The sequence below is a fragment of the Zonotrichia albicollis genome, chromosome 5 (genome assembly GCF_047830755.1).
Source record: "Zonotrichia albicollis isolate bZonAlb1 chromosome 5, bZonAlb1.hap1, whole genome shotgun sequence".
Classification (NCBI taxonomy): Eukaryota; Metazoa; Chordata; class Aves; order Passeriformes; family Passerellidae; genus Zonotrichia; species Zonotrichia albicollis.
Genome location: NC_133823.1, coordinates 30,802,521 through 30,829,291, shown reverse-complemented (window position 1 = coordinate 30,829,291; position 26,771 = coordinate 30,802,521). Strand labels below are relative to the sequence as shown.

The window sequence follows — 26,771 nt, the reverse complement described above, 5'->3', positions numbered from 1 at the left end:
TTGTTAAGCTAAGACGTTTAAACTCAGACTTCTTTTCAAACGTGAAATGAGACTCAGGGCACAGCGCGGACTCCACGCAATGAAGATACATGCTGTCCTGTGCCCCCTCCTGTCCCCCGCCCCATTCTCTGCGCTGAACCAAAGGCTGAGCGATGCCATTTCTGCGCAGCTCTCCCAGGGGAAGGGCAGACAACTCTGCTTTTTAATGCGGAGAGAAATAAACACGCAAATAAGCCCCTTGCCTCCCCTCGCCCGGGGATTCCACCGGGCGAGGGGAGGCAGCGTTTCTGTACTCGCAGCAAACTGATTTTTAAGGAAAAGCAGAAAGCGGGGGAGAGGAGCGGAGGGGAGGGGGCGGATGCTCCGGCATGGCACGCTCTGACGGCGCGGCTGCCCCGCACGCTGCGGCTTCCCTGCGGTTCCGCCGGGGCGGGACCGGGACCGGGACCGGGACCGGGACCGGGACCGGGACCGGGTCCGGAGCGGTACCGGGGGTGCGGCACCCCGGCTGTCCGCACGGGGGGCGTGGCCTCGAGGTGACGTCATGGGGCGTGCCGGGGGCGTGTCGCGGCGGCGGTGCCGCGCCGGGCGGGCGCGGGATGGGGCGGGGGGCGCGGCCGGACCCGGCGGGCCGGCAGCCGGCTGGGCGGGCTCCCTGCGGCACCCGGGCTTGCTCTGGCACCGGTGAGAGCGGGGGCGGCTCCGCACCTGCGGGGACGGGCGCTGCCCTTTTTTTGAAATTTTATTTTTAAAAAATAATTTCTTTTTTTTTTGGTGGATTTCGTTTGGTTGTTCGTTTGGTTGGTTGGTTGGTTGATTTTTTTTTGTGTTGTTCTTGTTGTTTCGGGGCTTTTCGCGGGAGAAGCGCATCGCGGGAGACGGCGCTGCTGCCGCCGTCCGCTCGGCCGGTGCCGGCTGCGGGCGCCGGGGGAAGGTTCCCGGCGGCTCCGGGGGGCTGGCGCTTGGACAGCGGCGGCCCCGGCTAGCCCGGGCTCTCGGGGGCGATTTCACACCCTCCTTCACTTGGCACCACCCTAAATGCCGCTCTAACGATCAGGGATTTCCGAGTAAGTGTGGCATGTCGCGACAAGAGGGAAGCCAGGTTAGAAAACCCTGGCGTGGGAGCGCAGGCGAACTTGGTCTTTGTTTGTAATCATATTTTAAGTAATTTCTTGTTTAGGTGATGCTCTGTGTGTGGGAAGGTGGATAAAGTACCAGTCCTTGCAAAGCGAGACAGTAAAAGCTGTGGAAATGTGTACGGAGGATGTGTACGGAGTTGTTCAGGTTCCCACCGCTGTCGGCATCTCTTGCTGAGACTGTCTGGACAAGGTTCCTCCTCATCTGGCAGTTCTCACTTTTCCTCTCCCCCATGCATTTTGTCCAGACTTCTTGAGCGCACAAGCGTCAAATGCCTTCTCTCACTTCTTCCCTGTCTTATTCTTTCTTGTATTTGCAACTTGTGGCCAGGAGCAATTAAGAAGAAGGAAACACAATCTTAAGCTTTAATGCAATTTAAATTGTCTTCATTGCCTAGCAGAACGGTAGTGGACTGCCTCGTGTTTCTCTTTCTCAGTTCTAAATCCTGCAAAGTTCATTTATCGAGAGTGTATGGAGATGTGTAAATCTGATAGTTATTGTTGTGTGTTTTCTTAAATCCCTCTGACTGTGCATGGACTGAAGCAAGTAGACAAAGTGATGTACTACCTGAGAGAATGAGCTTATCTTGCAGAGCATTTCCTTGTTAATACTGATCAGCTAATATATACTCTGCTACAGCACTTCATTAAAAAGTTGAGAGCTAATTAGCTGTTTCTTACAGCTAGAGTTCCCGATTTTAATAAGAGTTCCTCTCTTTAAGTTTAAAGTGATTAAAGCAATGCCAAAGCCATTCTGGTTATTTTCAGTGTTTGTTTAAAAAAGGGGGGAAAATGAGTAATTTTAAGCTCTTTGTAATTCATGTTGAAAAACAAACACTTCTGTTTGGGGTTCTGTTCCTGATTCTGAAGGGTGTGGGGGGCTGAGATGATTATGTTTATCTTGTAATAGAGTGAGGAAATTAACTAATGGCAATGAAACTCACGTTTGTTATTCAAGGGTCATTGATTTCAATGGGAAAAGCACAATTTGAGAAGGAAAACTCGTAGTGTTGACTAACAAAGATGTGGATAACCTGTGAGCACTCGGGTGGATTTCTCAGTGCTCCAACCATGTACAGGGCTCTGTTTGGTGATTCCTGTGATGGTGACAGCTCTGCTGCTGTCGAATATTATTGACCAAAAGTCTCATCCAAACTTACATAAAGCTGTCATGGTGGTTAAATATCATCCTCCATTATGTCCTCTATTAATCTCATGTGTATACTTCAGACTTCATTCAGCTGAAGAACAGTTACTAGCCTTTGACTTAAAAAAAAAAAAGGATCAATCTATGGCTCATACATGGGTACCCTGCTGTATTTTAGACAACATTTTAAAACCCTGTTAGGGTTTTGAGAAATTTGCAAATTAGTAATTCCTGAGGGAGTTGTTACACTGATAAGACTTACAGTGTCTTTATTCTGAATATTTCACAGCACTCTTGACACTCTTTAAGGGGAGAGTTTAATGTTTGTCGTACACTGCTAAGCACTTGTGACAAGATTTAGTAATGGGTGCTTTAAAGTACAAAAAATGAAGTTCTGGAAAATGCAAAGCTAAATGAATGGCACCCTTTTAGGATGCATGGATGGGGCAAACTTGCCGTGTTCAGAACTCTCCTGTAGACTCACAGCTGACCTTGACTCTATGAACTTGTTTGCTTTCAGTATTTGGCTGAGCCAGCACTGTGATAATAGTCATGTTATGGTAGAAAGTTTTCTTGTCTCTTCTGACATTTAAAGGATATTGCTGTTGTTATTATTCCATAGGGACTGAATTCTGTGCAAAAACTTGTTTGCAAAACCTTTGATGTTAATTGGCCACTACTAGATATTTGCATTCAAGGTGCCCTGGTGTCAGGTATGCTGCCATTGGAACTTGTGTAGTCAAATCTCTAAATAATTGTAACCAAATTTTCCATATTATGATTTTCCATATGTTTGTTAATGACAGAGCACATGAACTAATATGATGCCAGCATGGATAATGAGGTGAACAATCATCTGTGTTTTTATATTTGATGTGGGATGTTGATAGTGGCTGCTGCAATTTTTAATATTCTTAGAATAACTGTCTGACTTAGACAATTGGCTTTTCTCTTGTGTGTCAGGCAAGTTTCCATACTAGGAATACCTATGTGCAAAAATTAAAGCATTTAATAGGTATTTAGAAGACTTTACTGGTTAGACTGTTGTCCATACAACCTAAGAGCAAAATGCCCCAAACATGTGTTGTTACATGGAAGTATGGAATCATGGAGGGATTTGGGTTGGAAGGGATCTTATGGATCATCTAGTTTAAAACCCTCTGCCATGGTGAGGGACATCATGGGAATTGGAAGTGTCTCTTTAGTCTGTGGACTAAAGAATTTCTACTGGAATGGTCCAGCTAGGAGTAGATTAATCTGCTGGTAGTCTTTTCCCAGGCCATATGGATCTCCTTGTAATTTTGGTCCTCTTCTCCCTTTTCAGTTCTCTCTGGTTTCTGCTGCCACAGCCGTGCTGCTGCCAGATGCCTGTTTGCTGTTTTTGCTGCTTGTTTGCATTGCTGCCTTTCCCCTTCTAGTTTTTCAGTTTTGATTTTGTTTGGAGGTTTTTTGTATGTATGTAATACATGTCTTAGTCCAGTAGATGTGCTGGTTGTGTCCCTTCCCGTGGCATGGGGTTGGAACTTGAGGATCCGTGTTCCTTCCAACCTAACTCATTCTGTGATTCAGTGTAGCATACAAGACAATGAAATTATATGCTTTGACTTGAAAAAAAAGTTAGGATCTGTAAAGAGAAACATCTTGTTATATGAAATTAAATCCAGAACAGTCTCATCATCTTAATAGCAGTGCAAATTCAAATAATGACTTAATAGAGGAACTTAAACCTTTAATGTGATGAGAATAACCTTGTTAATTACCAGGGTTAATGAGGTGCGTTTCTTTGAAGTGAATGGAGTGATCACAGGCCAGAAAAAAAGATCCCTCTTCTGCTGGGTAGTATTTTTCCAATTCATTGGTAATTGAAAAGGAGATTTTGTTCCAGGCAAGTGTGTGATATTACAGCAATTTATATCAGATTCTTCAGGAAAGAAGGATAAACACCTATTTAAAAAGTAGACTTAATGATACAGTTAAAGCAATAATGAGTAGTAAGCTAACTTTAGGTTATTTTCTGTGCCATTTCGATGGTTCAATGCCTTTCCCGCCCCCCACCCCCCCCAAATTCATTGGCAACCAGGCATACACTGAAACTTAAATATCATTGGTTAGATTAGAGTTTCATAATTTAGAAATAGTGTGGAGTTTGATAATATTGCATTATTCAGTGTAATTTCACTGCTCCTTTGGGTATTTCCATACAGCTAATAACTTTTCTTCTATGGAATGATTTTTGGGATGCAGAGGCACCAAAGGTGCTTTTGGTAATTGTACTGCCACAGTGCTGTCCTGTTGGTTTTAGAACTGGTGTACAAGATAAGTCTTGTTCTGTACTGTGAGAGACTTTCATAGTGCTGAGCTGTGGATGGCTGTAAAGTTAATTTCTGAGCGGGTGACTATTGAAAAACAAAGTTTCTAATTTTGCAGTGAAGATAAATATATTTATGTCTGTTTTATAATCTTATAAAATGAATGTTTTTTTCATAGGGAGTGTGGTTTTCTAGGCATTGAAAGCTTTCTAGTACCTCATGCCCTCATTTTTAGGAAGAATTCTAATGTTCCTGCCTGGATTTTGTCCTGTTAAGTTTGCTTGTCCATTGCCAAATTTCTTCACAAGAATGACTTCCAGAACTGACCCATCTATACCTGTGTCTCTGGCATGTGAGCCTGCCTGCTTTGGGGCAGTGGTAGGAGGTACAGCACACCTCAGTTTGGTAGCTGCTGCCCTGTACTGGCTTGGCTGAACCCTTTATGCTTTGGGATGAGGTAGAACTTCATCTTAGTCACAACTGAGTGCATTTTTGCAAAGGCAAACTGCATGATATCAAGTTGACTTTGTTTCATTGGTAGCAGCATGGTTGTGATTTGTTGAAGAAGAATGGTAGTCCAAACCCTCAGATTTCAGTAGAATAAAATACATAAGTCTGGAAAGGTCAGGAAGGGTTTGATGTGCTGGGAATGTTTCTCCAGTTGCCCACCAGCAATTGAAATCCAAGTTTGTTCCATTTGTACCTCCAAGTTGACTTTCAAGTAGACAAAATTAAATGTCAAATGTGGTTTCTGCAAAAATGTTACATTCAATTTGATTGTATCAAAATAGTGGGCAGTGTACTTCAAAAACTACTTTAGAACAGTGAGAAGTTTAATTACTTCTAGGCTATTCAGCAGGACAGTTTCCCACTCTGAAAACCAGAGGCTTGTTTCATTTGTGATTTGGAACAACATTTGTCCTTGCCTGTTTGACTTCATTGCTAAATGAAGTTCTTTAAACAAGGTAGTGGTCACTGGCTGATTTCCTCTAAGGCTTTCTGTTTTTCTTATAGGAACAGTTTCTCTTTTTTTTTTTTTTTTCACATCTTTAGAAGTATTACAATTAACTACTCCCTTGTATTACATTATTTTGTTTTTTACTTCACGCTGTGTTACACAGCTCTTGGGGGGATGCACTGCAGAAGGGAAATGGCACCAAGTTCTGCAGGAACTTGTAGAAATGTAATCCTTGTGGCATTCTATGGTTAGGTCTGCCACTGAGGAAATGCAGGAGGCAGCTTCTGTGCCGGTCAGAGTTCTTTTGGTTGTTCTGGGTCGTTGACTGAAAACGTTTTTGACGTCAGTAGCTCACTAATCCCAATTTTCCAGATTCTGCCTGTTGGCTCTCTAAAGCAGAGAAGACATTGCAAACAAAAGCACAGTGAAGGAAGGCCAGGCCATCTTTGCTGTCATGGGAGCAGCTTCCTTGGCCTCCATGGAGTGGAGTTGATGCTGTGATGGCTTGATGACTTCTCACAGAAGATAGGTTTCTCTCTCCCTTCCCCAAGGTTGTCTTCTCTGAAGTCTTTTCCAGATGGAAAAAAAAAATTAGTACCAGTGATGTTAAGGAACCAAGGGACTTGTTTAGCATGGAGGAAAAGTTCAAAGTGGAAGCCAATTACTAATAACTTGCTTCAGAAGTTAAACTGATCTAACATGAACCAAGTTAAACACATACCTAACCTAAGGGACAAAATTTTGGCATGAGATAAGGTAGTAATAAAATAGGGACTGTCATAAGGTTTCTTGCCAGTGTGGAAGTGAACTTTTGGAGCTATCTTCTGCCAGGACAGGGTGTGCATGTGTTACATGCTTTCTAAAACTTCCTCATTATAGGAAGCAGAGTGAGAGTCATGTGGGATCTCAGCACCTCAGGACTGAGGTGCCGAGCCACCGAGACCACCCTTGGAGGGCTCGGGAGTCCTGGAATGTTGCCAGAAGTGTCTGGTGGCTGGACTTTGATCCTACACGGGAGACGACACCTGTATGAGGATAGGAGGATTTCACCGGGGTGAATGGTGAAGGGATTAGTTAATTAGAGGGTGAGACACAGGGTTTAGGATTTATGTACAGGGGGGTTTAGAGAAGTAAGATGGAGGAATTGGGGCGTGTCCTGTCCTTCTTCTTCTTCTTCTTCTCCTCCATCTTCTTTGGTGATGGTGGCACTTTGGGATTGGTCATTACTGAAAGTGCACCGGACAATAAAAATAAAAAGGATTGGGGAAAAATGATAAATATTGTACACGTAACCATGGGTATAAAGATAGGTGACTGTCCGGAGGGCTACACAGTGTGCTCATGGCTGGCTGCTGAGCAGACCTCTGTCGGGCCGAAAGAAAATCTTTTAGATAAACATTTAATAAACATAAAAACCGAAAGAAGAACTGAAGCCTCTTCTCGTCCTTTGATACGCGGGCTGCCCCAAGGCCACTCCGGGCCTTTCCAGGCCCTTCAAACAGCCGAAAACCGGACAAGTCAGGCATTGATCACTTCTCTTTGGTGACAGAGACCTGGATGAATGGCTTACAGCTATGTCAGAGGAGTTTTAGGTTGTATATTAGTGTAGGGGGATAGAATATAAGAAGATATTCTGGAAAGTAATCTTGCCCCTGAGGAGCTGCAGCTGGGCCAATTATCAAAGATCAGGAACAGGCCTGACTTTAACAGGCCACAGCTGTAACCAATGAGAAGAAGAGTGCTATAAAAGAGTGGGGTGGCTGGTTGACATGGGAATTGGAGTCAGTTGGCTGCTTTGTGAAGAGGAAAGAGTCAGTGCTTGGAGGAGATGCGCGCGAGGAAACATCAAGAAGGTATGAAACTTTTGCAATAGGAGACAACCGTTTGGAACCCCTGCAATAAGATGTTTTAGGAGTATATAAGTATAAGTGTATTAGGAGAAGATGTTTTCACCCAGATGATGGTTGGACACTGGAGTAGGCTTCCCAGGAAAGCAGTCACATCCCCAAGCCTGCCAGGGCTCTTAGGCACACGGTGTGACTCTTGGGGTGTCCTCTGCAGAGACAGAAGTTGGACTTGATCATCCTGATGGGTCCCTTCCAACTGAGGATATTCTATGTGGTCGAAGTTTGGTGTAAGACACTGTAGGACTTAATAAGTGTGATGGAAGGAGACTGGAAGAATAACATGGAAAGCAGTTTTAATCCTGGTGTATTGCTGGAAACTGTGAGTTGGTACCTTTTTTCTGTAACAAGAGGACATGAGCTGAGCTCCAGATCTCTGGTTTTTGGGGTTGGCTGAGTACAGAGGCAGCCATTGACTGGAGTAAAGGAGGAAAAACCCTTGCTCAGAGGCAGGCTGAAGAGTGGAAGTTCTGGATGCTAACACAAAGCAGTGTGTAACAGGATGAAATCTAATCATGCTTCCCTGGTCTTGGGTCATCATCAGAAAGGGATGATTTGCTTCCCAAGGGAAGACCTTGTACTTCAGCATTTCTAGTATGTGAAACTGGCATCAGTCCTTGCCATGTAATCTATGAATGCAGGCACATTGCTCTCCTGGCTTCTGGTGACAAATGTGCTACTTTACCTCATTGCTGCTTTAGGCTCAGAGGGTCTGTGCTGCTTCTTTGGAGAGAAACCTAAAGCACAGTTTCTGAGTGCTGACTTCAAAAGGTGTCCACTATCTCCTCACAGTGGTGTGACCTATTTGAGGTCTGTCTGCCAAGCACAGGTCAGCTGATGCTACCGAGTTGTTTCTCTGGTGAGTACTAATAATTTCAGTATCTTGTAGAAAATTTATTTATGCAATGACAGTATCAAATTGTCCTTGTCTGTGCTGGCTCTCTGTGTGGGTAAATGGCCATTAAAGAGCCAGCTGATGGGTATGGGTTTTTGTGGAGACAGATGCTTTTCCATAAAGTTGATAAACATAACTGTAGGGGATTGAAAATGTTTACTGTGAAATTTCCTTGTTTGTGTAATACCTCCTTAAAAATCAAACAGTAACATCAGTGCCTTAGGTTAGTGGAAGTCCTAAAAGATGATATGAGGTGTTGGCTGGAAGGTGACATACCTGCAAAAAGGCGAAATTAATGCCACCTCCCAAAGCTTCTCAAATGCTGGTCTCCACAGCCGGTGGGATGCAGTATTCTGTGGAGCTGGGAGGATGGGACTGACTGTCCACTGGAGGCAAAATGCATCAAAAAGATAAAAGCTCTTTGATAAAGTCCTGCTAGAGTGAAGAACTGAATTCAACTCTGCAATTTTAAAGGATATGCTGAAGTTGGTAAGGTGGACAACTTAAGAAAGAGCAAAGCCTGAGAAATTAAGTTCTGTCATCTTCTGTCCTTCTGGAACCTCACAGAGGGGAGGAGGAAACAGGTTGTAGATAAGTTTTCTTGGTGAGTTTGAGTGTTTTCTTGCTAAGTTTGTTACATGAACAGCACTTGGTAACTTTTTTCCTTTTTTTTTTTTGTGCCTTTTGAGCCGCAATCGTAGTAATAGTCTGCTGATTCTATTCTGTCCTCCTGTGAAAAAGTCCTAATGCAAACCCTGTTCAGCCTGTAAGTGTTTGAAAATAGCTGTGTTTTATTTAACTATGAACAAGAGGACTTCAAATGCATGTGTTTTGCTTTGAAAGAGAGTGGAAGGCAGTGTTACACAGAAGGAGTTTTGGCAAGCAGAAAGAATGCTGAAGAGAAGTGACAGAATGTGAAAGGGGCAGATTTTATCCCTACTGAAAGGGTGGTTGAGGAATTTAAAGAGGAAGAGTAAAAAAAATGTGGAGGGGAAAACAGAGGTAAGGGTTTTGGAAATGGAGAAGGATATAAGCAAGCTAAAGGAAAACCAACTGCTAAAATCTGTGATGGTATGGGGTAGAAGTGAAAAGGAGGAGAGAGAATATTTTAGATAAGAGCAGATTGATATAAGTAGGTGAAATGACCAGAGTGGAAAAAGAAGTAGAATCAAGATATGGAATGAAGGATGATGATCACTGTGTGTGGAACAGGAAATTTTGTTTTAAGCATGTTGTGTTGAAATTTTCAAACCTCTTCTTTTCCCCTTTAGCTAAGGGAAAATGCCAGGCTGGTTCTGCAGGCTGAGAGAGGTGAGGCTGCCACAGGTTCATGCCCCAGTTCCATCCAGCAGCCTGGCAGAGCACACCCTGCCAGTGCACAGACACAGGGGATGTGCTCCCACGCCTGCTCCACGTGCTGCCCTGCACACAGCTGTTCCCATGGCCCAGCTCAGCCTGGCACCTTCAGCCGCTCGCCCCAGCCTCTCTGCTGGTTGGCAGGCAGGAGTTGCTGCACTCACCCCTGTGCACATATGCAGAAGGAGCAGAGCCACTCACCCAGAAAAGAGCTGGAAAGGGTTTAATAAGCATACAGGACAGACTGTAATAAGCTGGTCAGGACAGCACACAACCAGGCAGTTGAACCAACAACCAGAATATTTGCATGCAACTGGCCCTTTTTATCTACTTACTCCTCAATTACCTCATGCTTGCTCTTTCCCAAATCCTTTAAATCCATTCCTGCCTTTGGTTTCCCCTGTAAACATCTCATAGCAAGTCCTGTGCAATCCCCAAATGCCCCTCCCTTACATCCCATAGTGTGTCCCACATCTGTGAGCACTCGTGATGGGTTTCAAAACTGAACAGTGTGACTGAGGTCCTTCTTGGGACTGCCCTGAGAAGAGTCTGGATGGGGCCTCCCCCTCTTCCTTCAAGTCCCTTAATTTGTGTCCCTGCCTTTTTCCATGCTTTTCTGTCCCCTAATTGTGCCATTCTGCAGCCCTGTGGTCCTCTCTCGTTGAGAGAGCCCCTTAATGGGCTGATTGCTCTTGTGGTGGGCCTGGAAGAAGATGGGCAAAATATAATTTGTGCTTCCCCACTTGACACCGTCTCTCTGTGCTGTGTTGTCGGGTGCAAATGAGCTTTTATCATGTAGTCTTAACCATATAAAACCATCTTCATTTGCTATGCAAATTTTAAAGAGTAAAATTGGGATGAAAATTCTTTGTTAAATAACATATAGGAATGAAAAATATGTAATGTTACAAAGCACATGCTTCTTTCCTCCTTGTTTGGCTTTATGCTGTGGAATGCTAAATATAATGTATGACCTATGAAATCTAGTCAAGTTAAATTTTTGTTTTAAAACTTGAAAGGGTATATTATTCAGCTAAAGAACTAGTCAGTAGCAATAAGCTACAGCACAGGTTACAACACTACTTAAACATCTGTGAGGAATCCAGGTAATGGTAATTGTTACAAAACAAATCTGAGGGAGTGCTTTTGATTGCCTGTGGTGATGTTGTACCTAATGGAATAGAACTAATTTTTTTCCCCAGAATTGCCACCAGCATTCCTGTATATGCCTTTTGGAGCTTAGATGATTTCTAAAGTCTATACTATAATTACTTCTTTTTGAACCACGATTAAACATATGTGTGTTCTGAAAAGCTGGCATTAAGATACACTTGAGTTCATGAAAGAATGTTTGCGTTCCTCATTGCCTTAGGACTGAAGACAGGCCTCTGCACAGAGGAACTGGCAAGCTGAGTTAAACCCTGCAAAGAATACTGGGGACAGGAGCACGAAGTTCATCAGAGGTGTTTCCAGGAGTGGGAATGGGAAACAGTAAAAGTCTAGGTTTGTCTAAAACCTTAATTGAGTGCCATGTTTTGCACCAAGTGATTCCTGTTGCCTACAGGAAAAGGAATAGAAGCATGGAAATAGAAATTAACATGGAGCTTGAATGCAGATTGGCTGTGAAGTGAGGTGTCTAACTAATTAGGCATTAACAGGGAATTGTGCTTTTTTTTCTTTAAAGGGGCAAAAACTAATCCAAGGAACTGCAGGATTACGGTTTTGACGTCAGTGTTAATCAAGTTCTTAAACTGCTTTTATAGGAAGGGATATTTCTGTGCATAATGGTGAAAGAACATTAGAAAAAGGCATTAGGAGTTTACCAAGGAGAGCGGTACTATAAGGAAATGTGACAGATCAAAGGCCCCTTTGCCTCTGCTGTGCTTATATAGCTGTTTTCATCACTAAACTCTAAATAAGATAAATTTTGTTTTTAAGAAACAAAATACACTGTCAAGCTTTTTTGACTTGGATCATGTCATTATTTTGAAGCTTGACTTCTTTGGCAAGTTGAATTTTATAGAGTAAGTGCTCTGTAAATGTGGGGATAATCACAAGGAAAGTATTACCTAGAATTTGCTCTCCTATCAGCATAATAATGCTGATAGGAGAGCAAATAACTATGTGTATAAATTCTAGAAATTGGAGTAGGGTTTCTAATCAATAGAACAACCTCCCAATTGAAGAAATTTTGTATCAAGCCATATCTTACTGCATTAAAATAACGTCTAGGAGATTTCTGAAGAAGGTTCCATAAAGATAATAAGATGCCTGTCAGAGCAAGAAACTAAATTCATGGAGCATGGGCGCTACTTTCTGTAGTTGTTTTCCTAAAACAATGTTCAAAAAAAGTGAATGCAGGCAGAAGATAACTGTCAAATGCTTTTGCAAACTCACAGACTCTGATGCTTCCGTATAGGGGCCTTGAAATAAAATAGATTGATTCTTGTCCAAGGAATGATTTTCTCCCCTTCCTCAGAAGATTTATTTGCTTGTGGAAAATAGTAGACCTCAAAAACACCTGTTCTTGTGCTTGGAAGACTTAGACATTATTGGCTGAAGCTTCTGTAACATTTAATGGCTGGACCAAAAGAGGATTACTCTGAAATCACAAATGTGAGTCATTCAGGCTGTGGGAGATGAGGGTGTGAGCAGCCAAACTGACACTGCCTGCTGCCCAGGAGCTCTGGGAGAGAAAGCTGCTTGGAAGTAAAAGTCCTGAGGAAACAAAACAATGAGGAGAAAATGATATGGAAGGGAACAAACCCAAAGAGATGAATGCTTGAAGCCTGAGAAGTCAGGTTGTACAATGAGGAGGTGATATTCAGAGTCTAGGCTAGAAAAGTGATGTGCTAAGAAATAAAATAAGAAATGATCTGGTAGAATGTGAGTCAGATGATACTAATAAGAGAGGATGACAAGGAGCTAGTTCAGAAGAACACCACTTTCTCTGATTTGAGATGTGAAGGCAGACAGGCAGGTGTGCCCAGCTGAAGCCAGACTGAGGTGCTAGTGTGACAGCAGTGTAGACAAAATGTCCATTTGATTTGAGTTCTTGATCACATTTGATCAGTTCTTCTTCAGGGGTAGTAACACCTTGGCACTGTTCCCTACTTTGGCTATTACAGCAGACCCCATTTACTCTGCAGTTTCTTTGGTGTATGTATGTATTACAGCTGCATATAACATGTTTTTCCATACTTTTCTGTCCTCTTTTCATAGAACCATTGCTCAGAATTCTGATGTGCTGGGGATAAATCAGAGATGTATGGCATTTTTATCTGTAGAGCTCTAACCTGCATGCTGAATGCACAACGGGGGAAAGTGTTTTTTGTAGTTAGGCAGCTAAATGTTACCCTGGAGATATGGCTTACATGGCTAATGGCGTCTTTACCCACACCTGTTTGAAGCTGGAGCTAGTTTTTTATAAGATTTTATTTCTTTTTATTAATATTTTCTTTTTTTCTAGATTTTATTTATTTATTTGAATATGTATATTTTTGTGCTTCATTCTCTCCTTTTCTGCCCAATCTGGAAATCAGGAGCTAATCTGTAGAAGAATTGGATGATTGCTTCTGAAGCCATAGGCCTTTTAGTGCTTGCTTGCTGTGGAGACTGTACCAGCTTTACCTGCTGGTGTCTGGAGATATTTCTGAGCCAGGTGTCTTGTCTATGTTTAGTAGCATTCAGTATTATTCAGGAAATAATGCTATGTTACAATAAGTACCTTTTGGTTTAGCAGGTTCAAAAGAGAATTCTGCTCTCACCTGTAATAATTTAGCCCCAGACCTATCTTCCTAGTTAAATATTGCTGGGGAGTAGTGCAAAGCTTACTCCAGCTCCCTTTCTGCTTCACTCTGTGCTGTTGTGCTCTGTGCAGGACTGCAGCTGTACGAGTGCTGCTGTTATTCCCTTGGAGCAGTCATTCCAGAGCTGGAAGTTTGTCCATGCTTTGCTGCTGTGTTGGCTGTGCAGTTCCATCGTGGTGCTTCCTGCTTTACAGTGGCTGCAGTTCCTTGTGCAAGCATCGCAATTCTTGCTGCATTGATTCCAATGTGCAGAGAGAGCACAGGTGCTTTACTGGAAACGGGAAAACAAAAAACAGTTGTTTTTCTTTTTCTCCAGATATTGCTTTTCCATTTCACCTTTAGTTAAATAAGAATTGAAGCCTGTTTTGGAACTCTAAATTACAGCTTTTTGCCCCACCATCTCTACAATAATACTGTTGAAGTGTAGAAAACTTTGTTACTGCAAGGCCACTCTTCTGTGCTGACAACCTTGTAAGAATTGTGACAGGCCATGTTGCTTTTTATGCTAATAATAGGATAGTTTCTCTGTTTCATGAAGGAACAAATAAGAGACATTTGAGAATATTATTATTAAAATTCTGAGGGGAAGGTTTCCTTTCTCGATGCTAAAAAAAAATAAAAATGGGAATAGAAATGCTGTTCAAAGTGTAATTAATATCCTGTGTGTTATTTGCATCTTGGGATGATTTAAATCACTTGCCAAGGGGCGAATGCCAGGAATTAAAACAGATGATGGCTTGCAAAATTGACAGAGAGAGTAGGCAACTTCTGGTAGTGTTTAAGTGGTAGTATTCTGGGAGAGCAGCAGTGAACCTGAGAGGATCCCTCAGCTTCACATAAATTCAAATGGAGTGACTGTTGACATCTCAACAGCTAAAAGTTGCTCATGGTTAGGACCTTTTATCTTTATTGCTTTGGAACACAAAGAGGTTAATAATTTTTTGTGATGACAAAGGATGTTATAGAAATAAATTAATTTATGGTAAGGTGTTGTGGAAAAGCATATCCTGGACTTTCTTAAGCTACTTGTAAAGTAATTTAAGGGAAATTTTTGAAAATAATTGAGTAAGATTATAGGAAAGAGAATATAGGGGTAATGTGAGCTTATTTGCCTAGGCTATGAGATGAAACAAGATGTATCTTCCCTAATCAGGCGCATTTAATTTAGAATTCATGTTCTTTTTTTCCCTTTGATATTGCCAACCCCTCTTCCCCATCCCAACTGCAATTATTCACATCTCATGCATCTTTTTTCTCCCCTTGGTAGGATGATTTCTGCAGTGTGTGTTGCATAAAATAGTGTTAAGCGATGCTTATTATAAGCCAGGAAGCTTAATGAAATATTTACATGAACACTTAACTAACAGACATAACTTTTAAGATTTAAGGGACCACCTGCTCAGCAACTGAAATAGAGCAGTGCTGTTTTCAAAACCAGTTAGTTATTCATGGCCAAGGAAGCATCCTGGGTAGAGCTCCCAGAAAGCTGTTTTCTCATCCCATTAATTCTTCTAAGACTTAAAAACCCTCAACCAAACAACAAACAATCCTTAGAAAAACTTGATGAATCATAAGGCTTGCAGAGAAAAAAAAAGAATGCAGATAGGGAGGAGAAGAAAGTGGAAGAGAAACTGGTGAAGAAACACATTTTAGAGTTTTAACATCCAAGAATGCATTCTCTTAACAAGGTCAATGTCTCAGATCTCTGCCTTGTTGTAATGCCTCGCTAGTTTAACACATTGCCCTCCTCCCCGTGTTCAGAGCTGTCTGTGCTCAGCCTTAAGTCCAGAATGCTCCGTTGCTGTAAGCATGACTTAATTGTTGGTTCTTTATCACAAGCCTGATTAGAGGAAGCACAGCTAGTGCTGGTTCTGGAGCAGTTTGGCTGTACTTGTCTGTGCAGATGTCTTTTGTGTAATGGAGAGGCATGTGCTAAACTGAAGTAAACCACAGTTTAGCACATGCCTCTCCATTACACAAAAGCTGTGATCAGAAATATCACTCGTTTAACTGCTGGAATTTTTTCTCCCAGCTGTAGAAATCTAGGAGTAGACAGGCATATCAAAATATTTGTGACTATATCTATTCCAGCAAGGACTTTATCTGACTGAAAAATATGCATCTTTCAAGTATAAAATCAGGTAGCAATTAAATGCAACATTTTGCCTTGCAGGGGTGAGGGTTCCTTGTCAAACACAGTTGCTACACTTCCATTTTTGCATTTTAAATGGTTATCAAGTTTGTTCAGTCTTTGACAGGGGCATAGCCTATCCTCTGTGCTTCTGTCTAGAATGAGATGAGATACATGGAGTTAGAAGTCAATGCTGTCTCCACAGCCTTCCCACAACACATACCTATTCCTTTGTAAGTTCACCTGCTCAGACAGACAGCCAGTGAGAAGACTTCAGAGGAGCCTCAAAATCTGAATAGTCATATGAGTTGAATGAATCCAAAGAATTAAATATGCAGATATACACCCTTGACAAATCTACAGTTAAGCAGTAGGTGTGGGATTACAAACAAACCTACAAATTATCTTTACTTGTACTACCCGTTTTGGTTGTGAAATGAACATTTTTTTTTCCCCTGGCAAAATGAAAGTAGTTGTTCTCAACTAGACCTGGGAGGGTTGGTCTTTCTCATAGGCAGGAAACATAAAGTAACTTCATGGTAGATAATATTTTTTTAATGCTGAATCAGCAAAGAACATGTTTTCAATTTTTTTCAGTTAGGTGACAGTTATGCCTTCTGTCATACAGCTCCTTGTAAAGTACCACATATAACAGAAATTATAGGATGGTAGGTAACAAATGGGGCAAAGGTGTCATACTCCACAGGAGCTTACAAGTCTCAGTCAGTGCTATAACTGGTTGTACTTTCTCTTGGTAGGGAAATGTAGCATCCTCACCAGACTAACACCTGCCTCAGCTTTGAGTCTGGAATAAACAGGCACAAGCACCTCAGGACATGATTTGAATGTTTCCTGTCTTGAACTTTGCAATGCTAGAAAGTGAATATTCCGCCACAGCTCCCATTATTACAATGTTAAGCAGGATTTGGTTTTGACAGTGTTAAAGTAGCGCTCAAGTGACTGAATATTTTTGGCATAATATTCAGACTTAGAAATGAAGCCATTTTCTCTGGCTTTCAGTCCACGTTTTAAGCTGAAGCTTTGTGTTTTGTCCTGTGACAAATGTTATAAGGGTTGCAGAACTGCCAGGTGCTGCAAATACTTGAAACTGACAGAGGCCATTTCAGGGTGCAAAACATGACAATTGTGAGCATCTCTGCCTGGAAATATTGCGTGATTCCCATTAGGAAATGTTCTATAACAAAAGGAATGCCTTGAATAGTTTTATGTTTAGGTTGGAAATTTTTTGATTGACACCATACCTTGTAAAGGAAGTAAATGGTTAACTTAAAACTTTTTTGAAAGGCCTAACTAGAAGTGGTCTAATCCGCTTTCTGCACATCAACGTTTATTTTTTTATGAGAGGCTTTTGGAATCAATTTGATGTTCATTGAGACTTACCTACTTGTGCCTTTATTTTCTCTTTCATATTTCTCCAATTACTTTGGCTTGGAAAACATCTTCCTTCATAGTAAGTCCTCTTTCCCAATTTTGTTAGTTATGTACTGTATAGTAGAGAATTGTATTTGTTGAGAACTTGAGTTCTCAGTGGAAAGCATTAAGCCTCTTAGCTGTTGGGAGTATGTGCAGTTGATAAACAGTTGTTGCACAGATGCCAAAACCATTTTCTTTACTGAAGAGGATTCAGTACCTGCATATCTGTCTTGGTATTGTGGAAAGTTCTGAGCACATGGTGTGCTCTCTGGTCCATAGCTAAAATCAAGACAGAGGAGACAAATGCTACAAATGCAGGAAGTAAAAGTATTATGAAGAAAAATTTTCCTTTATGAAGAAAAATGTAAGCTGTTATGCATAAAGATTCTGTATGTTGGTATTTAATTGTCCTTTGGAACCTTCCCATATGGTACCTTGTCATTATGAAAGACTAAAACCTATGATTTACTGGATAATGAGGATGTCTTTGCTGATGGGCATTTAAAAAACAGAATTTAAACAGACCTGTACAGGACACCTCCAAGAATCACATCATGTACCTGAGAGTGTTGTCCAGATGCTTTTGATAGTCATCAGCTTTTGGCTTCTTTGCTGTGATTGCCAGGAACAACAATTGTGTCTGTTCGTGATGACTTGGCTTAACTTTGTTAATCTTTTCAGGAGAGCTGTAATAGAAATATTAGGATTGGTATGAACGAAGTAGAAATAATGTCTTTAACCACCAGAAACAGCAAAAGGTTAAAAAAAAGGCCTGTGATAATGAAGATCAGCTCTTCAAGAATGCAGCTCAGGGGACACCATTGCCAGGAGTAAGATTGAGGAGTGCTTATGTCAAGAGCCAGGATGCCTGCTGTCTGAAAGAGCTGATAAGAGTGAAAACTTATTATGTGTGCTAATACTTGTCCTGCCTGCCCAAAAAATTAAGGAAAACAGCCTGGCTTAAGGTTTATGTAGACTGAGATAAGCAAGGTTTTGGTGTGGAGGACCACCCCACAATGGCTCCTGGAAGCTATGTAGGTCTGTAGTTTATTGTTGCCATTTGAGAAGGAACCTAGAAGAAACTCCAGCAGAAGAAAGGCAGTCGTCCAATCGTGAGGACTTGGTAGATGGTGTCTCTTGTCCTTTTTGTCACAAGCAGGTGATCCTGGCAAGACCACTTGGACAGATGTGTCACTTGTGTGTAAGTGAGTTTGGGATTGGGAATGAATGAAATTTCTGGAAGGATGAGCATGAGTGGGATATTTTCGAGATCTGATGTAGACTTTTATAAAATCTGATGTTGATTTTTGCTGCAGTAAGTTCCCCTATTACCAGTTTCATGCTGACATGAAACCACTGTCCAGTTATATAGACTGGATCAGCCTTCAATTTCATTGTCAACGTGAGAACTGTTAGTAGTGTTAGAAGGTGTCAAAGGAAGGAACATCTTGAACTAATTTACAGTTTAGAAAAATCTTCCATATCACCAGAGTGCTAAAATTTAAACCATAAATGAAGATTGGCTCAGAGGGGAAGGAAAAAGACTGGGTAATGTTTATTACTGAAATTCACATATTACTTAGACAACTTCTTTTTAATATATATATATTTATTTTTTCACGTACATATATCTCAACATTATCAATAATAGTAAATTAATAAAAATTAATTTTAATACAAGCATTTTTGAATGGGTGTACAGGATCTTTAAAGGTACCAGCATCTTTTGATGTCGTTAAGAAACCTGGGCAGTGCAGGAGGCAGTTTGACCTTTTTTATCCTTGGCTATTTCAGCACTGATGTGTGGCATTATCACTGTCGGGTTCCCTTTTTTCTTAAAAGGTGTGTTATCACTGCTGTTACCTTCAGGGGAGATAATAAGTGGAAAATGCAGAGAACAAATAGGAGGCAGCAAGAAGAAACTATTTTTATAGAGTTCAGGCAGTTATGTCAGGTACAAGTTTGATAAGCAAGAGGTATTTTGCAAGAGCCAGAAGATTATCTATGTGGTATGTGCTGTAATTTTGGGAACTGCCTTTTCAGGCTGAGAAATGTAGGCATCACGATAAACATTTGTAGTTCAGTGCTTGAGCACATGTTACATTCGGTGTGTGTCGGAGTGAGCGCAGCACACCAGTGGGAAACACTGCACAGGGGACAGACAGCTTCACTTCCTAGCAGTTCTGTTTGGGTTGTTTGTGGGATGTAGTGCAGTTTACATGTTCTGTTTGGATCTTTTTTTAATGTTCTTTTAATGTTCGTGTACAGTAGACTGTAACATGGTACTTTTTCTGCCTGGAACCATGTTGCTTTCCAGGGCCTTGTCTGTAGTGTAATTAACTCTGAGAGTGAAGGTGGGGAGGGAAATTCTTGGATGTGCTACTTGGTAAGAGCTATGCACACTTGTAGGGAGAGCAGAAGGAGAAACAGCAAAGTACCTGATTGCTTCCATGTGTCCCTACTGTTTTGTTAGGGAAGAACAATACTATTAAAACAAACCTCCAAACTTCCCTTATCTTGTTCTCTTGGAAGTCTTTAAAGTAATGGTGGCATTTTGTTTTTTTGGAAAAAAAAATCATCATTAATTAAACTTCATGGATAATGGTACTGGGTTTCTCAGTGTTTTTTAAAGATGTCTTTTCCTACATGTTGATGTAGCAAACCTGTGGCTTGCTCTGTCTGCTTGTTTTGAAGTTGCACAACTAGAGTCCATGCAGTAATTTCACTATAATAATACATTTTTGGATTTAATTGGCATAGAGATGGTTTGGATTTCTTAATTTCTAAGGGGGAGTGCAACTGAATCAATGAGCTGGGAGTAGCAAGAGAATAATGCCTTATTTCATGCTGGCAGAAGGGAAACTCTTGTCTTTAATTTGCCTGTTGAAAGAAGTGGTGTGTTAGAAGCCTTGACCTTTGACTTGAACCTAGAACTAAAGTCTGTGTAATGACAAAGCTGTCAGAAATGAAAGGTTATACAAAATGTGATGAATTTTTTAACTCCTCAAGAACATGTACTCCAATTCCCTACTGATTTGCCTAGCCAAAGCAGCATTACTGTCACTGTTCACTGAACACCATTATACTTTTACTCATCTCCATGCAAATTTAAAAATCTAAGCAGAATATGGAAACAGTCCAGCCTAAACAAATAGTATATTTGATTCCTTAGGAAATATGTCAGTTTGGGTCAAAAATGTTATCAGCCTGAATCAATTCAGTAATAGTTGACCTTGGCTGTATGATTTTACTTCCTGTTTCTTAGCAACAGGAAACTTTTCTGCAGGATGGTTGTTTAATATTCTAATCTGTTTTAGAAGCTTTTATACCTAAAGAGAAACAGATGGTCTAAGGAAATGTTATTTGTTGCAATCAAGATAGGGAATATCTATGGGGTTTTTTTTTCTCATTTTATTGTCCTGCACTTATAATTATATAGTATTTCTTTGTTGGTTTCGAAAAACCTTCTTTTAGGATCAAAGAATAAAGGAGTCTTCAGATCCTACAGGTTTCTTTTTTTTTTTGATGCATGATACAGGAAAGCATCATGCATAAAAATGTTTGCTCTTACATCTGTACGTTTCTAATACAAAGTGAGAAAATTCCTATAATTGTGTTCCTGTAAGTGTTGAATTGTACTTGAATGAATGAAGAAAGCACTATCTACAATGAGATTTTGTTCACTGGCACTTGCCTACTCTCCCACTCTTAAAATCTATCATGTGAATTGGCTTCCTTTCTCCTTTTTGATAGACTCCAAAGGTTCTTTATACTTCTGTGTAAAGAGTCTTTTTTAAAAGGTTACTTCTATATGACTTAGTGTTCACATAAATATAATGAATCTGTAGCTTTCAAGCACTCTGTTGGGGCTATTAAGGGCCTGATGAAGAAATAATCTGGTTGGTTTTTCTCTGGTGTCAAATTTCTTACTTCCAAAGAAGCAGGTTGAATGCTTGTAGGAGATTGGACAATCTAAATATTTTCTACATTAATTTAGAATTAGTATAGAACCTTGATTATGAAGCCTTTATTACAGCCACCTGTAAAGGATCGGTAACAAGACCTTTCCTCTTCTAATTCTTTCCCAAAGTGCTGTGTAGTTCTTTTCCTTCCTTGTTCTAGAAGATTTCATGCAAATAAAAGTGCCTTTCCTACATTGCTTAGTTGCTGTCTTAAAAATCATCCTGTAATGATGCTCATAAATACCTGACAATGAAGGTGTCTGATTTTCTGTGATTTTGGTTCTCATTGAGACATTTTTGACATGCAAATTCCAGTTAGAAGGGAGAGAGCTTTTAGCTTCAAAGTGGCATATGAGGTTCTCCCATCATGAAAACCCTTGCCATCTTTTGCTCCTGTTGTGATATTTGTGTTTTTGTCATAGTTGTCATCCAGATCACTGGGAGGGGGCATGGCCAAGACACTGTGTTATTTGATACCATGCTACATTGTGGTGAGGGGTGGGGAAAGGGAAGGAATGGCATGGATTGTGGTTGGGAGCAAGTGTGGTGGGTCAGTGGTTGGGGTGGGGTTCTGCCATGTCAGGTCAGGTTTTGGTGACATGTTTGCATGTGACCAGAGGCTCACCTGACTGGCAGCTAAAATCTTTTGGGCCATCTCGCAGCTCTAGAGTTGGAGTTGAGAATTGAAGACACAAAAAGGTAAAGATTACGGGTTGAAATACGAACAATTTACTGAAAATAACAAGATAGGAAAATAAAAAGCAGCAGCAACAATACAATTAGCAAAAATGTACAAAGAGAGGGAGATTTATATGCAGAAATGCTCACCAAAGCCTGACAGGATGTGCTGTATCCACAGCCAGTGGCACCACACAATGTGCTTGCTCCCAGCTGGAAACTTTTCTTCCCTTTCCCTTGCCCCTCACCATAACATAAGATGGCATTGAACGGCACAGTGTCTTGGCCATGCCCCCTCCCACTGATTTGGGCTGCCACTAGGACCCTATTGTGTGCTTCCTTATTTTAAGAGTTAGCCTAGAGATACTTCTGCTTGCACCTTTTCCTTATTGCAAGAGAAAGTGATGTCATCTTTGTTTAGTTCCACTTAAGTAAAGTTTTTCTGTCTGCTCACATTTTCACATGAAGTATTTAGAAATGAAACTGAAGTATGGAACTTAACTGCCTCTTTTTCACCTTCAGAGAGTAGCTCTTCCATTTTGTTGTGCCTCTTTTACTGGTATTTTAATTGGTTGGGCTGAATGGGCTGAAATCTGGAGGTTTATGTTTTGACACATTGACCCTGCCATTCCACTCCCTTACTCCCAGATTTGACATAAAAACTAATTTGAGGACTAAAACAGGCTTGCTCTCTAAAAACATCAAAACTCTTTGCTTAGGAATGTTTTGTGCATCCCAGTGAATCCTTCCCAGTAGTGAGTCTGTTCTAAGTCATACATTTGGAGGGCACATGCTCAGTCCAGAGAAGAAAGAGGTGTGTTTTGAAAAATGATTGATGGCTGTGGGGAGTCTCCCAAAAAAAGCACGAAAGAAGGCAAGACAAGGTGAAAGTTGGAAATATTTTGTTTTCAATTTTTTCTTCTTTCTGTCATATTTCCCATTATCTTTCAAAAGGAATGATAGAAAAAGAGAGCATGACTTTTAATATGTACCTAATCTAATGTTAAAAATAAGTTATGGTCCTTGAAATCTTTTATGGAAAATGACCCTGTGTAGCTGCCTGAATAAGTGAAATGCCTATTACATTATCTTGCTTTTCTGTGGTTTTGGCTTTCTGAGAGTTTGCTCATTAGTGAGAGAAAAGGTAGTGAATCTCTAGACTCTATTATTATATCAGACTTATGCAGGAATTTCAGCCCTTCATCAACAAATGGTTGGTATATTCTCGTCTTTGTACAACTAGGAAGATCAGTCTAGGAAGGAAGAACTCTTCAATCTTAATGGAGTATTGTCACAAAGCACACATGTGAAATGGAAAGCACTGAAAAAGTAAAACTTAAAGGGTTCTTTTTAGGAAAAAGGTGTCCCCTATCTTTTTTTTTTTTCCAGGAAAAAAACATCCCCTGTTGCTTTTTTCCCCCCTTAGTTAAAGCTGCTTATGAATGTTTTATTGTGTACTATTTAAGCACATCTGGATAGTAGAAATGGCAGAGAATGCCTGCTCATCTGTGATGTTCATTAATAGACCTCCATATTGTTTAACCAAATCTCAATAGTTGTGAAGGAGTTAAGGGTTTTGAGAGATTCAAGTCACATATTAGTTGAGAATTTAATTTGATCTCTGTGAGCATTGGTAGAACCACCTACTAATGAAATAAAGTCTGTAGTTGTCTCTTTCAAAAATGATGTGTTGCCGGGACAGGTGTGGTACGGTTTGGGTTTGTTGTTTTTTCTAAGTTTTAAGTAAGGCAGCACATTTGAGCTGTTTTGAAAGACTTGACAAAAGGTGTGAGTGAACTCAAGTTCTGAGCTATGTAGGAGGACAAAGTCAAGTCACTAAACCTGTCCAACACAGATTACTACTTACTCGTGCATCCATCTCTCCTTGTGTGTCTTTTTCTGAGGCACAAGTCTTTCGTTGGCACGAGGTCGCCATGTGACGAGTGATGTACAGGCTCTCACCTGTTGGTTCACTGAATTTTAGTTCCTACTTTTCCTTTCCTGTTCCACCTTTTCCTGGTCTTGCTGGGTCAATAAAAAAAAAAACAACCAGAAAAGCCCATCAACAAGCAAACAAAAAAAAAAAAAACAACTAAAAAACCCCACAACCCCCACCCCTCAAACAGAACACAACCCAACCAAGTACAGCTCCCTGTAACAAAAGAAAATAAACCTTAAGAGCTTATTAGAAGTTTTGCTCTTTGGCATTATGACAAATTCCTAATTAAGAGAGAGCTATTGCATTATGTTTATATCAATGCATAAAAAAAAAAAACAGATCAAAATGCTAAAGTAAGGGAGAACATGGATTGCTATCACAATCTAGAGTACACTAGTATCTAGAGCGCAGTATTTTTCTTTTCATGCATTATATTTCTCTTTAAACATGTTAATTCCTAAGGTGACCCATTTTTAGATTTCATAGTCAGGAATATAACCTACTCCCACTGCCCTCTATAAAAATAGCCTGATGGTGTCACAGTTGACTTTTTAATTTGAAAAGCTGAATACCATATGTAATCCATTGTAATGTAACTCATTTGTCACATCCACTCTGACTAACATACCTTGGCATCTGTTAATGGGGTCCTGGTAGATATCATCGTTAATGGAATTTAGGATTCTTAATTCATGTTTCATTTTTCTGTATCAAGCAGACAAAGCTTAGGTTGGTTTTGTCCAGAAGAGCAAATCTAATAATAGTAATATCAACAATAATGGAAAAAGGGCCCACTTTATTGATGCAGGTAAATTTCTTTTTCTGAATTTGTATTTCTGTCTTAAAAGCCACATGTGGCAATGTGAATCTGCAAGCATTTGATTTTCTGCAGATGTCTGTGAGCAAGGCTGTCAGGTATTGATAAGCAGCATTTTCCTGCTATAAAATTAGCTCATAATGTTGGTAGCATATGGTGGTCTGTTGGAAAGAAGTTTTATGATCCAAGAGCCCCCAAAAGCCTGTCTGGAGAATGTTTTAAATTAAGTAAATGTACCTGGGTTGTCCATTGCTGCCTCTACTTTCAAACCTTCTGCAGCACACAAATGTGAACGCAGCATGTCTGTCAAACTCTGTAAAATAAACATGCTTGTTAAAGTTTTTTTTAGTTTTCACACATCCTATTCTAGGTCTGAGAAAACAGTCTGAGGCATTTGTAGCAGCTCATTAGGCTTTTCAGAACCAATGAGACACTGTACACCCTTGTTTTCACCCCTGCATGAGATAAAATAGGTTGTTGGCTATAAATAACTAACAGGGGAAAAGAGTCTCCACAATTCTCCCAATCTGAACCAAAAAAACCCCCAACCCCCTTAATCTTAACCATCAAACCTTGTGATTTATCTTAATGGCTTATTCTTCAATAGCTTGCCTTGAGGTTTTTTTCCTTCCTTGGGAGGATAGCAAATCCAGTGCATCTGACAACTTTTTTTACTTCAGTTTTTATTTTACAACAGTTGCTCAGATATCTTCCATGAACTCCCACAACAGTAAAAATGCTGCAAATTTTTTAAATATGTCAGAATTCACACATACCCACGTAGAAACTTGGAGTATGGTGTGTCATTTAATCATTCTTCTCAGTTTTGCTCTATCTTCCTAAGGATTTGTTCTCTCTCCTTTCACTTTTGAGTGAATATTGATGGAAGACATAGGAAGATAAATGTATAGATTCTTGACTTGTAGCAGTTGATCTGTGGCTCTCCTGGGATATTAGCCAATACTGAATTTGTCATAGTTTTCACATAAAAAACACAAAAGAACCCAAACAAATCTTGAGAAAATTTGGGACAGTCCAAAATTTTAACAACTTTTTTCTCACAGCATTATGAAGTGCTTTTTGACACCTGTGGTATATTTGAGAAACATATATGAAGAAATATCATGGAATCATTCGAGTGGAAGGGCATCCAACAGCCAAACTCCACCCCAGCATCTTGCTCACTCCCATCTTCTGTGGGAGGAAATAGATGGGTTGAGATAATGACAGTTTAACAGGAAAAGCAAAAGCATGATGCTTAAGCAAAGCAAAATAAAAACAATAGTTGACTAATTTGTGTAGGCAGGCAGGTGTCCAACTGCTTCCTGGGAAGCAGGGTCTCTGCATGCTTTGTGAGTGCCATAACCATGACTATTCCCCCCCTTTTTCCTGTTTCCCCTGAGCTTTTATATCTGAGCATAATTCCATACGGTGTGGTCTGCGTGTGACAGCTGTCCTGCTCGTGTCCTCTCTCAGCCTCTAGCTTACCCCTGGCTGGCTGACTGTGCTGGCACAGCTCAGCAATAGCGAGAACACTGGCATGTTACCAACACCATTTCAGCCACAAATAAAAACCAGAACACCCTAAGGGCTGCCGTGAAAAAAACGAATTCCATCTCAGCCAGACCCAATGTAATCTCTCATTCCATACCATTTCTGTATCATCTTTAACTGATCTGTCTTCCTGCCTGCTTGGAATAGGGATGGCTTTGAAGGTATATGGGTTACTCTGGGCCTTGCCTGCTTGTTCTGGGTTATTTCAGGAGTGAATTTTCTTCAGTCTTTCTGGGCAACCTGTTTCAGGTTTTGATCATCTTTACTATGAATATTTTTTTTCCTTTTATCTAATCTGAATTTCTCTTGCTTCAGTTTACATTCATTGTCTCATATCTTTTTGCTGTGCAATTTCCAGCAACTCTGGCTCTGTTTTTAAATAGTTGAGTATAGTACTATGATCTCCCCTTAGATTTTCCTGTAGAGGTTGAAGAGACACAGTTCTCTCAGGTGCTCCTTATGCAGCTCATACTCCAGCCCCAAACCATCTTGTTGGCTTTCCATAAAAGATATGAACCAGTATGTCATATACCAGGGAGCATAAAGTGAAATACAGTACTCAAGATGTAGGCTGGCAGGTGTGGATTAGAATAATAATAATTTCCCTTTACTTGCTGGTTCTTCTGTAGTGAGTGCAGCCTAGTGTACCCTTAGCATTCAGTTTCTGCAAGGGTGCATTTTTGACTTACACTGAAATTGTCCATCAGACCCCGCATCTCCTCTTGTGCAGAGCTGCTTTCTG

General features: G+C 40.6%; 1 protein-coding gene across 8 annotated transcripts in view; it reads left to right on the top strand.

Moving 5' to 3' along the window:
- The first annotated feature begins 406 nt into the window (after positions 1-406).
- MARCHF1 (E3 ubiquitin-protein ligase MARCHF1) overlaps positions 407-26,771 on the top strand; it is a 224,396-nt gene continuing 198,031 nt past the window's right edge. For 2 of the 8 annotated variants that reach the window (XM_074541200.1, XM_074541201.1), the window contains exon 1: positions 407-536. The gene's annotated coding sequence lies outside the window, so the exon portion shown is untranslated. The other 6 variants (XM_014266550.3, XM_074541199.1, XM_074541197.1 and 3 more) reach the window with 5 other exon arrangements.